We start from the raw sequence: 18,587 nt of genomic DNA, 5'->3' as shown, positions 1-18,587 counted from the left end.
TTCATTGGTGGTTAAACTGTTAATCAATAATAAACAGTGTTAATCAATGGACATAATGTTTAAACATATGGCTTATATTTGTGGATGATATTTTTTGTACAATATGATTTTAGTTCGTGTCTGAATTTGAGCTGTTCCACGTTTCATGTGTTGCTTATGTCCCATGCGTTCCACGCGCACTGCTATACGCAATCTGAGTACGTAACCTCATGAAATCATATTTACATTTACACTCAAACTCGTGAGTTTCAAATGATATGTAAACAAGAAGCTTACCAATGAACTGAAACATTTTGCTTTTTACGGGTCATTTCGACGCTCATTATATCATATCCTTTAAAAACAAGTCATCATTTCAATTTAATTTATATTTTTACATGTATGTCGTATGCTTATTCTTTAATGGAGACCCCTTTTCTATGAACAATCTCTGATATGACAACCAACCTGTCATCGAAGATTCTCATGAACAGTGTTTCTAAAAATGCGCAAATAAATAGAACAATTCCAGAATTGAATTCCTTTCTAAATTTATTTTTAGATATTGTCATAATCATTTAGATCACTACATAATCATTTCATACGTGCTAATACCTTAAACAACTTCTTAGTAGTTTATTTTGCAATGTTGTTACATGCTTATATTCAAACGAAACCTTTTACATATGACTTCAATATGTTTTATTTTTCTTTCACAATTATTTTATATAACTTGATACACAACTTAAAATAAACACTTTGAATCTAAAGACTTCTTGATGGACTGAACAAATGGAAACACTCTTATACATCTAAAGGGAGAACACTCAAAAATATATGAAACAGACATTTTGAACAATAGGCCTATATGCTCAAAAAAGGGTTTTTTTACCAAATATTTAAACTATTTATATATATTTCACCTAAATTTATACTAATATAAGTTTTATTTGCAAAATAAATGTATTATTCGGTAGTTATTTGGTATTATCCGGTATTATTCGGTATTATCCGGTATTATTCGGTATTAAGAGTAACCGCTCCCATCCGGATAGAGCGAATATTCGGATAAAAATTTAAATTTCACATTACGTTGATACAAACAATCCACACTACCACAGTCTTTCTAAACACGTTTAAACCATGATTTAATATCTACGATGTGCCCCTCCGATGCCTTTGTTTTCAAATCAGTTGGAAAAGCAAGTTATGTGAAAGTTTGTAAAACAACAGTTACAAGCGTTGACACATCCAAGGTGAAGGTCAGATCTGAGAAAGGGAGACTATCGTGAAAGAATATAGGCTATTGAAACGAGCTATAGAAACGAGAAGTTTTCCATCAACTATTACCTAGTCAAATATAAACATCGCTTGAATGGCATGACTTCGCATTGTTTTCGGTTATATGTCGTCCTCAATGAGGTCGTGCAAATCAATTATTTGCTGCCTGGATAGTCTGTAATTCACTTTTACTTCATTATCATTCAAATTATTTAACAAATAAACTCTATCCCGAAAATTACGCGGCTGGTGACGTGGGAGATTTCTTCCGTCGGCCATATTAACGCTATGTGGAACAAACTTACGGATGCCTTTTTTAACGTAGTTTTAGGCAAAAACTTACGTGCATACGTACATACGAACTATTAAGTAAAACGCAGTTACGCTAAAAATTTGTGCGTACGCAAAAACTTACGAAAATATTGGAGTTACGCTTACGTAATTCCGTTAGTAAAACGGGGCCCTGTTACTTGCTGAATGTGACTAGACATTTACAATTTTACAAGACCGAATAATACCACGGCATGATAAATCGAAATGCTGATAATTTTATTTATCTGTTAGATAATGCTTGTATAATAAATCTTTAATGAATTTGATAACAAATTATACAAGGGAACACACGAAAAAGAAATGATTTATTTTTCGGCTAATGAAATGTGTACGGTTACACACATTTTTACTATCACAACCGTGGAAATGACCCTTGCAATATTAAGATGAATTTGCCTATATTTCAATGGATATTTTTAATCAATTAGGATTATACATCTGATTTTTTTGTATCAAAGTATGTTATAGTTTTGTCGTTTTTTTTTGTTCTGCATCCATCAACAACCTTTAATATTTTGATCAAGCACAACTCACTGTTGCATATTTGAAACATCTGAAAATTGATGAAATAAAACACAAATCTACATTAATTAAAACATAAAGATCAAGCAAATTATAAAATATCTCGTAAAGTGTTCATTCTACAAGTCTATTAGATGGCTAAGCCTTATGTTATAATGTGCACTGTTGTGTAAAACAGTGTTAAGCCTGACTTAACATTTAACCACTCAAAAGCAGCTTAGTAGTTATATATCTATATATCAATCAGCAGTTTTTGGATTACAACAATTGTTCGTTGTACTTTGCAACAATAATAAATTTTAACAAAATATGCATGTTAAATGTTAAATCCGATAAATATGAATGCATATGTAACATATTGTTAAAAATATATCAAAAATGTACAGATCAACAAGTCATACCTTTTTTTCAAGAATTTACAATAGTAGTCAGGTATGCCTAAACGGTATTGAGGTATGCCTCTACAGGAAAAACGGACTGGGTTGACCCCTGGCATATTGATGTGGGTCCTTTTTTGTTCGGTTTAACTAAGGCATATGCGTATAATATGCAGCCCCTTTGATCGTACTTTAGGTGCTTCATATGTTAAACCTCCGAGATTGTCTCCGAAAAGCGGCGCCAACTGTCCTGAAGATGTGGTAAACACAATCGGATCGGCGTCACAGTAAAGAACCCGCTTTCCTTATTGTTTTAAATAGCTATACAGTTTGAGGCGTGTAGTCGTAAAGGCCGCTGAGACAACATCGGTTCCATCGGACGCTTCAATAAAGTCATCTTCGTGAACCATCCTTACTGTACGGCTTGGTCGTTTACCAATCGTACATTATGTCGAATAATTCAGTAGGATCCGACATGTAGGTTGTTTGTGTAAGATTTGATCGTTGTCCGAAAATTCTCTTAGAAAGAGTTCAGCATCAATTTGGCTAGAGAACGTAGGTCAGGGTTCTTCACTACCTTGTTGTACTCAAAAAGCTAAATGACAAATATGTATAGTCGTACTCTGTCCACCAGTTTTTGTATGGGGGTCATATTGGTATACTTCTTCGAAAAGCCAAACTTCATACATGTTTTGTATCCCTGTGACACAGCTTTTGTCACCTAATCAGTGACCGATTGCCCAATAAAATGCGAGCCTTGAAGAAATGATTCGGTGCTCGAACGAAAGAAACTAAACAAGAGTTCCCAATGAATTTCGTTGATAAAACATGAATATGCAATTGTCTTGGTGACTTGATGAGATCTTATTACCGACTGATTTCCTTGATTTTCTCCGTAATGACCTGAGTGTGTCATCAGTATTCCCCCTGCCTTGTTTACAAAAGGATTAAGTGAAGTGACGTTATAATACTTTATTTACTTCTCTTTGCAATTTCGTTGTTAAGTTTCCTTCGAACGGGCGCAAAAAAAGCATCTAGCGGCTGTAATGGACTAACTAGCCTCAGATCTTTGAAATTTTACATGTCGATTTACTTCCTTTTCTTTTTTAAATTCACATTCCCAGATAGAGGTATAGGAATTACCATTGTCTTTTATGAACCCCTTTTCTTCAGGGTTCTGTTCTAAAAATATCCCATACTTATGTCACTGACCGGGTTTAACGAAGTCTAAGAAAAACATAGTGGGCAAGCGTGCCAGAAGCAACCGTAAAACTCCAAACTCCAAACTCTGTCCCCTTTCTGTTCTAATTATCCATCTACTTTATGAGGCCCAATGTTTCTCCCATGTTAAATGGATAGTTATACTAAATGAATAACTCGTTTTGTGAGCCAAATAAGACATCCACTGGTATGCCGCAACAGACTGTGTGATTTTTCCACTGGACGGTAACCATGCAGTAGTATAATTTCAATGTTTTCGTGTGATAAAAATTCATCCTGTATACGAGATTGCAAGCAGAAGCAGTTGTATTACTTTTGTCATAAGAATCAATTCCATGACGGTAGCATATTTCGTTCAGTTCATGAATAGCTCACTGAATTTTAGGCAGCACTTTTTGTAAAGCATCTACATCAGGTCGGCGGTACCGAGCAAGTTCGTCTTAAAAATTGAATAAATCATTCTTTTTCTGCTCATATCACTTCGAAAACATTTGCCTTTACTCGTGTTTCATTTCATTATGGTGGAGGTCTGGGAGATGCTGCAGCACTGAAGTTTGAGGTTTCTTGCGATTGAAGACATGAGGAAAGTAGCCCTTGGCTAATACTGTTTCAACAAAAAAAATATGGCATATACGCCAATGGCATCGGAATAAAGTTATGTGAATCAGTCATGCGAATGCTATAATCAGATACGTACATCGACGTGTACTTGGATCCTGCGGTGATCACCTTGGGAAGAACAGCGTTTTCGTGTGGATACTAAAATATAGGGTCTGAGTCCTAGGATTGAAATTATGGCAGATGAGCGTGGCTCCGGTATTTTCTTAAAAAAAACCGCAATTTACGAAAACCTGTTGTCTTCGACTTTTGAAATACTCGTTCGTTCATGCCACAGGACCTTCAGGATGACTTTGAGTAGCTTGACTGTGAAGACACAATTCACAATTTTAATGAACCCTGCAAAGATAAGGCATGTTGAGTAGTCTTTATACGTTTTAGAATATTGTTGATGACACACATGTTCGTTTTCATATTGAGAGTTCCTTTTCCTCGCATTTGAAATGAACTGCACGTATACTTTTACCATTTGTTTTCAAATGCATTTGAAAACAGAAGTCGTTATTTTAAATGTCTATTGCATTTGTCACATAACATCCATTTTCATCTTCAATTGTGTTCAACTGATAGCAGTATACACAATGATTGTTGCAAAAGTGCTTCTCCCTGTGAGAATAACCCTTTTGTACAGGTTTTTACAAAAGAAGCTTTGGTAAAGAAATCCCGTTATCACGCTGATCACGTCAAAATGTTGATCATTGTTGTTTTTATTCGAACATTACCATCAGGGCCCTCGTAAATGCTTCCATTGAAATGTTCCTTGAACAACACATGTATCTGGTATTGTGACGGAACGGTTGGTTTGGAATCTTTTCACTTCTTTTATCCCGAATTTTTGCATGGACACTTTAGCTTTCCAGTGTAATTTAATAGCCATAATCCTTTGAAGTTGTGTATGCTATCCCGCTGTTGATGATTTTTGGTCTAGGGCACTTGTGGCCTAGTTCATAGCCATAAACGCGCTATCTGCATTCTCAAGCCGCATCTGGGGATTCACTGACGTAATGTAATCATACGCTGTATTTTGATTGGATTGCCGTTAGCGAATTTGAATAATCAATGTAGTACCAGAACTGATTACAATGAAAACATCCAATACAAATAGTTCTCCTAACAATTCAAGCTAACTGTATGTTCTTTAAAGGAAGCACAAGAAATTCATACGTAGCGAGTGAGTTTATCGGGTTAACTACATTAATATTCTTGCATACGGTCAGATTATATGCAATAAGAATATGAACATATTGGAAAAGTACGATCGAAATTTTTTCGTTCAATGCTCTGTATTGATAGACTGGTACCCTCTTTCTCTTTTATCCGAAAATAAACCAGTATCAGCTAACCACGGTGCTCGTCGCGCATTCGAAATGTCTTGTGAATTCATACGTAAAGCGAATAAAGCGTGCGGTCTAAGTAAAAAACAGCCAGGAAAGTTGGTTTAAAAAAAGTATTGTTATCCTTTGCATACAATGTTAGTATTCCGAAGTCGGTCCCTGTTCTTTTTTTCGACATAATTTGCATGTTTCCGTGATATTTTCTTTTCGATAAAAAGTTTTTTTAACTAACCATCGCATGGCACTTAGCACATTTTTAAATAACACATGATTTTTGGTATTTATTGTTCAAATGTTAACTAAAAACCATATGCCGCGTACCTGTATAACATTTTTATTTTTGAGGATAAGTAAATCAGGGTACCAGTCTACTTATTTACCTCAAAATTTACTCTGATCAGAGCGGCCGAATGATTCAGACATACATGTATGTTAGCACTACTTCCGGATGCTGATGATGTGAATTTGATAGTGTTTTATTGAGGAAAGTTATCAATGAAGCCGCCATTGAATGATTTCCACCATCAAACGGATTTATTTTCATCTTACCGTGGGTAGCATTTTTAATTTGACACGTAAATTTTCAAGCAATACAAGTTCGTTTGAAAAAATCATGTGATTTCAATTTTGCAAAATGGACATAAAAAAATATCAAATATGCGCATATTTATTTATGAAGTTTCATTCTAAATGAAGCCAATTGTATGAATATGTGCACAGCATCTGTGAATAAGATGATTGTTTACCTATGTGCATAGAAAAGTCTTGGAGCCACTCTCAGTGTAAGTACATGACATTGTGATAAACCATCGCCATTGATAAAACATTCTTGCATGCTCAATTTTGATTTCCTCTCTTAAGTTACCACAGGGGCAGGTTGCGTTGTTTTGACACAAAAGTTTTCATAAAGTTATGGCTTCTTAAACAGGGTCATGTCGGCAAATATATGGAAATTCAGGGTCAAGTCGTCACCCTTTACAAAGATAATAAAATAAAAATAAAAAAATGTTTTTTTGGCCTACCGCATCATATTCTGACTAAAAATGATAAAAAACAACAAAAAAAAACACAACAAAACGGACAGGGGCGTGGTGTGTCAAAACAACACAACCTGCCCCTGTGGAATACACCAGTCAAAAATAAATATCAAGTGGAATGCACCAGTCAAAAATAAATATCAACATTAAAGTTATGGAAGCCAGAACAGGTGTCATCACAATGCCGGGTGAGTGCGGTGGTTTGGTCTTCCCTCAAAATATATCAGGGAATTGCTCTAACCTTAGATCCCCGGGGTCCGGGGGGTTATTCACGGGATTTTACCACCAGTTCATTCTCGCAGGACAGGGATTTTACCGGGGATTGGCTGGACCGAACGTCAAAGTATCTGCTATTCCCTGGGGGGGGGGGCGTGGTTACGATTGACTGGTGCATACTTTACAAGTTCTTTTTCTGAAGACGCTTTGTGCTCACATTTTGTTTTCTAGCCAAGAATGAAAATCAAAAATCAGTCAGAGATACTGTATGGTGATGCATTGTTGTTGATAGATCAATATAAATTTGTGAAATATTTGAGGGAAAGGTATTTGGTTAAATAATTTACAAGCGTAACTTTTCAGTTTTATTTATCAATGCAGTGCCGAATATTGTGTAGATAGAATTGAATTTGTATTAATTGATCAGTTGACTTGTTGCGTTTAAGGAACAAAATTAAAATCAAAATATTCAATAAAGTTCCCTTACCACCCAATGTTGTGGAATAGTGAAGTAATGAAGATTTAACCTCACAACAGTCTTTCTCAAATGCTGTCCAGGCTTTTTTATGCTTAAGAATTATTCTGAATAACTAACCTCGCGATGTCAGACCAGAAATCATCTTGGCATGAGATTGGATTACTATGGATCATTATGCACCAGTTAATTGTAACCACGGCTCCCACATCCGGGGGTATACCGGGGATAGCCGGCGAAATGGGCCATGTTTTTACCTTTCAGGTGGCCCCGCAGTGCCAGGTCTTCCCGGAAAGTACAGTGTGGATGGGGCTTAACGTAATGTCCCTTGGGTGCGGGGCATTTGGTGGGGACTTAAACATCATGAGAATCATGAACCTACAACCTTTTGCATCTATTGAGATAGGGAGCTATCAGGACAGTGACAGAGGACAATACAAGAATGGCCAACTGCTGCAATTATTCAGTTATCTAATGCATACAAATTAAGATAAAATATTTCTTAATTTTTCCAAACTACTTCCTTAAGCATCTTGTATGCAGTTTTCTTTTACAATGATTGTTCAAAAGTACAATGGCCCTGTGGGTTAAAGATGCTCTGTCCACGGGGTAACAGGTTTTGTTGTTCCTGCGTTTTGATCCAGGAGGTTGTATTTAACTCAAGAAGATTTTTGCAGATTCTGATTTCACAAAGCACAAGCCGAGTAAAATCAAAATCTACAAAAAAAACTACCAGAATCAAATATGACATTCCGCCATATGCGGATCAAAACGCAGTACTAATAACCCTTTTATTATATACATTACTGATTAGATCACTTAGAAGCCACATCTTTGCATAATAAATTTCATTTTAATGATGCACTCATTGGTTTAATGACGTCAATTTAATACTGCGCAACATACTTGTTATGACGTGACGTCACAAGAGTGGTATATGGCCGTATTGCACCAGAGCGGAATATGGGTTAAAGTATTTTGTGATATGTATTGCATGTGGATTGATGATGGGTATATAATAAAGAATAAAATTATGTTTGGTATTCCATTCTCACTAGCAGTGTGATGAACTGCTGACACCATGTTATGAAATTTGATGGTCAAAGTATTTAAAAGACATTTCAATATTTCATACTTTAAAAACGATATTCATCTCATCTTAGTCTACTCAACTTGCTTTGCTATGTACAAAAGTCTGCAGCAGTAATATGAATAGCATTAGACAGAAGGCAGTGCCTAATATTTATCAACAGCACTAAGTTATTATGGTAACATGTTATATGAATTGAATACCAAGCACAAATTAAGAGGGAGAAAATAATTCTTCTTTTTTTAAATAAAAACTACTTCCTAATAGCATTGTGTATGCAGTCCGACAGAGGTGTACAATGTAGATGTCTTTTACAAAGATTGTTCTAAGTATGGCTCTGTGGTTTAAAGCTCCCCTGAAAAAGAGGTGACAGGTTTTCTATATAGTATATAATAACATAATTGAAAATCTTCTCTGAAACTGCAAATCACAGACCTTTGATATAAAAGGATTTGATCAAATTAAAGAAGTATGTGTGCCCCCCGCCCCCTCTACCCCCTCACTCTACACACAAACTAGATTTTTCAAATTTCCAGCTTGCAAGCAGTTTTAGTCTACATTTTAAGCTAGCCCATTAAACAGTGACCCCTTGTGATGTAAGCCGATTTTTTCAATGCTTAGAATATGGTTGTCAACATTCCCCTGAATGAAGCCCTAGTCCATCAGTGCTTTCAGCACTTTGATTGAGTAATGCAATGGTTGTCACTGTGGCGCTGGCACAACAAAGTTTGTCCATGTTCTTTAATTGATTTACATTCCTTTTGGTTTCCAACATTCTTAAAATATCCACATTTGGTTTCCGTTCATACCCTTTCCCATAAGGTGCATGGTCATGCATGGTATCGATGCGGAAATCATCGATGCCAAACTGTTGGTATGACTGGAGAACACGTTCACTTTCAGATGGTATTTTGTCAACGGTCTATGAGTGACGTGTCATGAATACTAGCGTTATTGGAAAATCTAATAGTGGCTTGTCTGTCGCACCAAATCAGTCAAATGTATAATTCTCTGATGTGTTCGAGAATAGACCTAAAATAGTTTTTAGTGTCTTCAAAAGAGTTGATAGTCCTTGTTTTTCTTGGTCTGTAATCCTGACCGTGTAGTGGATGGCTGTGGTTTGAATTTCTCAATTTTCCTCTCACCAGTTTTTTAAATACTATAAAATGTTGCTGAATCAATTTCTGTTATTTTTGTTCATCATACCGCCTCCTTTTTGAGTACCGGATGAATGTTTTACACCCTGCCGAGCATGTTGTTGATGATGTTGTACACGACGGTGTTTGAGAAGTTGACTTAGTTTAAAAAAAATCCTCAACGCATACTTCTCACTGGTTATCCTTGTTTACTCCTTGCAATATGGAAATGAAAATACTAATGTTCAAAAATGAACTCCTTTTAAATGTTGGAGTAGTATGAAGGTGTATTTGATTGGAAAGCCCGCCTAGATTTTGATTGGACAATTAAGCAGTACAGTGTTCAACTGTAGAGCCGTTTCCAAAAGCCAATCGCAGTGATAATAAAACTCGAGATTACTCAGGCGTCATTCTCGTATACCAAATATTAACGTAAAAGGTGGCAACCGGACTATATTAACCTTCAGGTATCACTTGGTCAAGCGTTTGTATAGTTCTATGCATGTTTCTTATCAGGGATGTTATCAGATAAATGATACAGCACAAGAAACAAGAGTTTGAGGAAAATTCAAACTGTCAAATTTGCCTGGGGAGGGGCTAATTGGTGGTCTTGGGTCATGCACTGTCTCTTGTAAACATATCCCCGTGCTGGTGTTTACATTCCTAGCAGGCGGTATGCCAAAATATTAATATATTCCACATGTTTAAGCACATCCAGAAATAATTAGTTCAATTTTTTATGTTCTTTAAATGAAGATTATAAGTATCTTTCATGGCTGAGAGTGTAAGATAGGTTCATCCCGACCCGAGCGCAGGGTGCTTTGCGGAAACGAGGTTTACCGTGGCGACAATTAAAAATGAGTTCCATACGGGCATTTTATCTTCGCCCGTGGGCAAGATAAGAATTTCTAGCATGGTTAAATTATTGGATCTACTTATCTGAGGTGGGAAAAAGTATATAATTTTAGGGTATGAACAAAATGCTACAACGCCAATTATTTGCAATAATTTACTTGTAGCATTTTAGTCACTGAATTTTATTTTATAAGAATACATATATATTTTGAAATATTCAAATGTACATTGCATATTAATTTTACAATGTTCTTTTGTTCATTACGTATCCACCACGTTACAAGTACATGCTTTAGATATTTATCTTTAATGCATATCGCCCTAAGCGCATTTTGTTGTTAAAACGTCTTATTTCTAAATGCGGCGGTCCAGCATGGAAAAAAGTTATGTAATATTAACTTATTAATAGCCTTGTGACAGTCACGTGGTAGATACTGACCAAAAGATACTGATAAAACATTATTCTGGTTTTGACAAGCGTCGAGGATACACCTCTGTTAGGATTTCCTATCAAAATTACAAAATATATGAACATTTTAAACTAGTGAAAAGGAATTGTTACCACTGTTTTCATTATTATCACAAACAAATACAACACTTAAAACTTGTATGCTGTTTTACTTGGATACTTTCGAAGTGAGCGTTGGACAACTAATAGTTTTAACAACATTGCTTCATAGTCGACTAAGACTTCGTGACTAACCGTGTATTCCGGACATTACTTTTACTACTACTACTTTTAAAACCCGTGACACGACCAGTTTTTCATCCTGTCATCAAAAAGGTTAACTTTGATGATTAATGAATCAATGTTAAATTAAAAATGTATCTTTGACCGTTGTGTCTTATGAAAGAATAATTTTCATATTCTATCAATGTTTGTTAATCCATGTGGTAATATCATTTTATTCTCTTAATGTGTTCATAAATAATTCCGCTGATTTTTTTCCCAGGCTTAAATATGTTACACAAATGTCATATATCATATGTCTTTTTTTATCTTTTTTAAAACCTCATATGAACACACATGCTTGGTTATTGCCCTTTCACTACTGAATAAAAACTTTGTCATCACTACAAATGTATATATCCCAGCTAAGAAAAGTGGTTATCCCGGAAGTTATATCCTTTTGTTCTTCAGTCATGTAAACTATACATCTAGTTTCGTCCTAATTATCTTTCCTAATAAAATTATTTAAACAAAAGGAAGTATTTAGTTCCATACTTTGCAAATGTTTATGTTTCACTGTCTTTGAGTTCCCTCTTTTTTTGCGTTTGTTTTCCAGAGTTATCAATACAAAAATCAGATTCCACACAGAGACAAATTAATCAATTAAATGTGTCAACATTATCTGAATTATATTATGGCAGACTTAACTGTTTTCAGGCTAAACTCTTTCACAATTTCTTAAATTATACTAGGGTTGTGGAATCATTCAACAGTGCATGATTACAGTATATGGACAAAATAATTTTCTTTGGATTAGATGATCACAAATTGAGGTAAACCTTGTTTGTCTTACCGGAATGAGATTTTAATTCGACCAAATCAATGGAGATGGAAGTCCCATACAAAAGAGATCCTTGCTGAAATTACAAAATACCAGTCAGAAAAAGGAAAATAATCGATTTCAAAGAAAACGTATGGAAAAGGTGGCTTGGACATCGTTATTGCATATAGTAAATAGTAGTGTGAAGAAATTCATTGTATGCTGCTATCAGTCACTGTTTGTTTACATTTAGCCTGTCTATGCTAAATATAGGACACTGCGTATAACAGACAGATACACAGATAGCTGAGAGAATTTACAAAAAGCCATTCCCCCTTTACACGCTGTCGTGGCAGCTAAGATTGCAGGTTTAAATAAATGCCATAGCAACTTAAACTATATATACACATACTAAATGTTATACGTTTCAAGTCAAAACATCAGTGATTTTTTTGAGCGGGATTGTCGGTTCACCCCCCCCCCCCCTTCCCCTTGAATAATTTCCTAGAATCGCCACTGGCTTATCAACCATGCTTTAACATACCTCACACTGCAAGACGCCTGAGTGCATATATTATGACAAAAAAGTACGTCGTAAAATAGCGAATACTACATGGATTGAAAGCAGCCTGGTTTGTTGTCACGTTATGTGACTAGATTAAGCTAGTTGTAATATGTTATATGGAACAAATATTGGAATTTTGTTTGTATATATAACGTTCATTTATGCAATGTATTGAAACAAATGCGCCGTGTTGAGACTAAATGTAATAGCTCGTACGTGAATTTAAGAATGAGACGGTGGGATATGTTTTAGAGTGTGACATGAATATTGCCATGATAATAGGTTATACTATTGTGAAACCTACCTGACCAGGATTAAAGGGATTGTTTGATAAATATAGACATAAAAAGGTCGTCATCATACACGGATATGTAATGAATGTTTGTTTCCGACGAAAGAAATAGTGTGGTATGTTTTATTTTGATTCTTTGATATGGTATCTTCCTCATTTACTTTGGACGAGTTGCTTTATATCATGTTACGTTTTATTTGAATGTGGAATTTGCAAACCATGACTAGTTAATCTATAAGTGTTGTATAGCTAAAAAGGTGGTAGTTCTGGGAACTTTCAAGCCCGTTTTTAGTCTTATGATATTTATCGTACCAAAAAGTATCAAGAATGTTAACTAGATAGCTAGATAATTATCGCGACAATTAAGTGGTTAACACGAAACAATTCGCGAACGCTATCAGGTTATCATACGACAGTAATATGCCACTATACTTTATCACTCATTTCAACAATGAATTAAAGAGTATTACCCAGTTTATTTAACTGGCCATGGAAATATAAACTATTGCATAACGCTTCCAAACTTACATGCTCCAGTGGACCCAAAATTTTCCTCATTTTCCAAAATATCCTATTGATATAGAGGCATACCTGACTTCTTACAATATGATACCACATGCAGAAAACGTAGTTTATTAAAGTCACGTATGCACAGGATGTAAATATTTAAGTTCATTTTCGATATCTATGTATAAAGATAGTGTCTGAGGTTCTTACAAAATTGTTAATCAATTGAGGTGTGTATTAAAGTAACTTGCATACGAGTGTTGTCTGTTTTCAACGTTGAGTTATCATGTTTATGACCTAAATACAGTTAATCAGTTATCAACGAGGTTCAAAATTTAGATCAGGTTTCAATGTTAAAATATGACCCGTCATCTGTTGAAAAATGACCCGGTGTCAACTTTAAATGTTACACCGTCATATTATTCTTCTTCAGGTGGTTGTAAATTTGAGTTTAATTTTGCCTTCCACAATGAAAAGTGGATGGGGAAGGCCAAATATTTCATTTCGCATCGAAATACAATGATTTGCAAGACTTAAACTCGATAAGCTTCAAAAAGAAAACGTTTTATGGACATTGAATATGTATTTGCTTCAAAATGATCCAGACCATCCAATCAACAATGCATTGAGGCTAAATGATCTTTTCAGATAGAAAGTTCTTGAAAAACTAGTGACTTAAATTAATTTCCTAGTTACAAAATAAGCGAATATCTTTCTTCAAATCGAGTCAATCACAACAAGCCCATCGGATCCTCTTGGTCATTTTCCATCGAAAACAACCTCGGATATTTATGGACGGTTTAAAATGTCCGAATTCATTACTATAACATTAAACTACGCTGCAAGTAGTCCGCGCAGTAATTTGAATTTAACAGAAAAACCTAGGGACTTCATCCTTAGCAATCTTAATAGTTAATGCAATAAGACACCTAACCAAAAATGAATTTGAATTTATTTTAGTATTACGATTTATACGTTAAAACACTACAAATAATTAATATTATTAAATCTTTACGATCTAATTCTACTAATGCACCAGGAAACATCCTAGGCAAATAATCATGTTTGATTATTTTCGAATATGTTATAATATTAACAAACGATAGACACGTAAAATACACATCACAACAAACTACATGCCTTTTATATATCTATTGCGATTGTTGAATTTCACGACTTGATTTTATTGTGATTCATGAAAAATAGTTCATCAGTCTCAGTGACTCAGTCGGTTAAATCGCATTCATTCTTTTATTAGCCACGCCATTACAACCATGCGTCTGCTTCAATCTGGGACCAACGTTCAATAATTAGTTTAAAAGAATAATAATTTATATTTATAATAACGCATTTTAGCACCCATCAGTGGAATAATAAGGATATGCATTGAAAGATGGAAAACGTCCGTGTACTTGATCAAATCTAAAATGTTCGTGTACTTTATCAAGTTATTTTTTGCCCATTTTCCCCTTTGGAATAACTATTAGAAATAAAATCATAGCCATTGAAACCTACAAAATGCATTAAACATTTGATTATCGTATGAACTATTTACGGCTTATCACAATTTTAGTAAATATATTTGTCAAGAACCGTATACTATGCCGAATGTTTCAACTGAAAAATAAATTGGTCAAGATTTTCAGAAAAACTTTAAAATTTTAGAGAATGTTCTATAAAACCGTGGAAAGTAGTCTTTAGTGCTGGGTTTACAGTCTTTATATGACAATAGTTCTTCCATATATAGATTGTTATCCTTAAAAAACCTAACTGAATCGAGACCTATTAGTTACATTTTGTGCCATACACTTGATCAAATAGTCAAGTGGGTTCTCCACCGTGAGGATTATTAGTACTGCATTATGATCCGGGAGGTTATATTCGACTCGAGTACATTTTTAAAATTTAGAAAATCCACCTGTGTCGAATACGACGTTCCGGATCATACTAATAACCCTTTTATCATACACATTACTGGTTAAATCACTTTTAAGACACTTATTTGCATATGCATGTCGTAGTAATGACGCAATCTTTTGATTTATGACGTCATTTTATCATCGCGTAATGATACGCATATGCTGTGACGTCAGCAGAGTGGTATACGGCCGTATTGCACTTCAATGGAAAAATGGACCACCGATTTTTTTCGATATGTATTGCGTGTGGATTTATGATGGGTATATAATGAATATATATATATATATATATATATATATATATATAAACTGGATTTCCTAAACATAAGGGGTTTTATGGGATACTTTGTTTATTTTTATTCTTAACGTAGCTGCTAAGTGATTTAAGTTGCATACATTTACATGTGTATCATGTTTATAATTGACAATGTACGCTTTCTGTTTCTGATTCGTCTTAAATATCGTAAACAAACAAAAAACACACAAAATCAACAGTACTGCATTCTTATGTTAAGTAAAATAAATCCATGTTTTAGACAATGTACTTCTGTATAAGTCTTGATAAAGTTTGTTATGTTCTGTTCTTTTTTGACACATGTATAGTATGGAAATAAATCATTGTTATCATTTGATATGCATTTCTAACTTTCTTTTAGAAAGATAGGCCATGTATTCCTTCACTGAACGACGACGTCAAGAGGACGTTCCAGGTGGCGATACGGTGTTATATGACGTTGATGACGTCACCAACTATCGTCTGCCTACATTTGGAAACACTTTTGAAGAAGCAAACAGTATTTACAACCATTTGCCGGACCTTAAACTAAGAGACGATGACATTTTTCCTCAACTCCTACCCCAAAACAGGTTTGAGTACTTTGTCAGTTTACATGTGTTTTTAATTGATTCTTCATTGTTTTCAAGATGATATCTATGTGAAAAACTACAGAAACAAGTCCAGTAGTCGAAAGCGTAAACATAAAACCCGTTTAACGGCACAGGGTCCAAGCCCGAAGCACAAAACAACAAGCTAAAAACACAGAACAATACAACAGACATGCTTGCACTTATAAGGTGTATATTTTTAGTTTGAAGAATTGATAAATTTTGGGACTGTTGTCATACAAACTAGTTATATTCCCTGGTAGACTCGTGTTCCAGTGAATTCGTGTTTCACTGGCCATTCCAAGATGGTTATCCCGTCATTTGTGGGTAGATTAAATTTGATGAGTGTGCTGTATGTCTTCTGTGTTTGTATTGATGTATGTGGTGTTTATAAATTTGTGTTTCAAGTTCATTGTCGTTCGTGCCCATGCCCTTTGCCTCTCAAAAGGGATTAATTTTAATTGTTTAGACTTCTGGGCTTGTCCCTGTAATTTTCATTGTATTATATTGTAATGATTGTTAAACGCAATCTCTTGGCGGTTACATAAGCCGTTGTGGGTCAATAATTGGGTCTGTGTTAGCCTTGAGCCTTGTGCAACTACACAGGGTTATCGTTGTTCGTTTTGAAATTAGTGTTGTCCCTGTAGTTTTCATTGTATTATTGCATAGGGGTCGCAGTTTTCTTTTAGTGTTTCATTCCTATATTTATCTCTCATGAGATTTAAAAAAAAAGTTACTGCGCTCTCAACCTGAATTGAAGTTTAGTTTTAATCACTATGTGTGCCGTGGCGGTACTGTTTTGTTGCAAGGACAACATTCAATAAATTATGTGTAATATAGTAAGTGAAGTGCGTTGTAACTCATCCGCACAACATTTACTAAACGGTAATGCCCATTCTAATTGATTTACTGAGTTGACGAAGACAAAGAATCACTCTTAATCATGGAGCAGGTACTGAGATAAATGAGTGACAGCTTTTTAGTTTTTACATACACTACTTAAGTAACAAATTATGAAAAATATCAAATTCTTTACAATCAAGACGTGCCTATTATGATGTTAGACGTAATTGTAATCGAAAATAAAACTTACCTTGTAATAAATGTCATCTTTACGTGAATTTTAACAAGTCTTTCTAGCATGTGTATTGTTTTGTGTATACAAATCTCCAATAGTCCATGACACTATCAACAGCAATGCTTGACCAGCTGTCGTCATAAATTCGTTTTTCGTTTGACTAACCAGGACCCCAGTGGTAATGTAACTGTTCAAGGATAACATTAAATATATGACGTGCCGGGTATGAGCGAAAAGCGTTGCAACTTATCCGCTCACAACAATTACAGTATGGAAAGTATTTAAAATATTTTTTCAACGTTTCGTTTGTTTTCGTTTATATATTAATTAACGACCATGTCGTTTCAGTAAAAGTATACTGTCATTATAAGTTTACTAGTTCGGTAACTAGCATGCGGACAGTTACAGCACTATTAACTTTAACTATTCAGCATGCTAGTTCTTAAATGTTGTCCTCGACATCATGGTACAAACAGTTACAAATCTCACTGCTCTCCTGATTTTATTTATTAACTCACACTTATGTGCCAGTGTGTAATTTCAATAAGTCGGGTTATTGGTTTCGTAACTATTACTTTATTTTTAGGTTTACTTTTATATATAATAATATTTAAATTATGCACTAATTCATGAGCTAACTGGCTATTGGGGACGATGAACGCATTCGGGCTTTTTAAGCGACATTAACTGCCCTTAGTTTCAATTAAAATAATGAAAAAGAGTAAATATCTTTGTTTTAAGTCTTCATTCGAAGTATTGCCTTTCGACGTTGTATATATGACGTAATTTATTATGTGGTATACACACACTGACTAAGTATGAATTATATATTTATGCACCGAACAGGAGCTAACTGGCTATGGGAGATGATGCACGTCATTCTCAGTAGGCTTGATGACGTCACAGGGGATGTCAAGGTACCCTGTATGCCTGAGGGTAATTCCGAAGCAAGTATGAACGCAATACCTTCGCCAAGAATCATCAACACGCATGTCAAAATACGTTACATGCTAAAGGTATAACAATTAATAAACAATACCTGCCTCATTTCACTTTTTCAAGTTAACTTCATATTCGGCCCAAATTTTAATGTAGCCACCATTTTGATGATTAAGATTGTTAAATAGTATCACTTGGTTTCCAATTTATTTGAACCCTTTTTAACCAATCAAATCAACTTTGAACAAAACAGACCAATGAAGCTAATAGTTTCTAGATAGTCCGGGCGTTTTTGTTGATACGACACTAGTTTCAGTTTTGGTTTCAAGGGTTTCGGCGGTTTTGAGACCGAAAGTTTTGCTTGAAGTAACAAATGGACGGGTTTTTGTACAGCTCTAAGTGATAGAGTTTCTGCATGTAGCTATTATTTCTCAATTT

The 18,587-nt window shown here is 34.8% G+C and overlaps 1 pseudogene; it reads left to right on the top strand.

Moving 5' to 3' along the window:
* LOC128232743 (sulfotransferase 1A1-like) overlaps positions 1-18,587 on the top strand; it is a 33,399-nt pseudogene that overhangs the window by 11,297 nt on the left and 3,515 nt on the right.

Source organism: Mya arenaria, chromosome 4, assembly GCF_026914265.1.
Source record: "Mya arenaria isolate MELC-2E11 chromosome 4, ASM2691426v1".
NCBI classification, from domain to species: domain Eukaryota; kingdom Metazoa; phylum Mollusca; class Bivalvia; order Myida; family Myidae; genus Mya; species Mya arenaria.
This window is presented reverse-complemented; position numbering and strand designations above follow the sequence as displayed.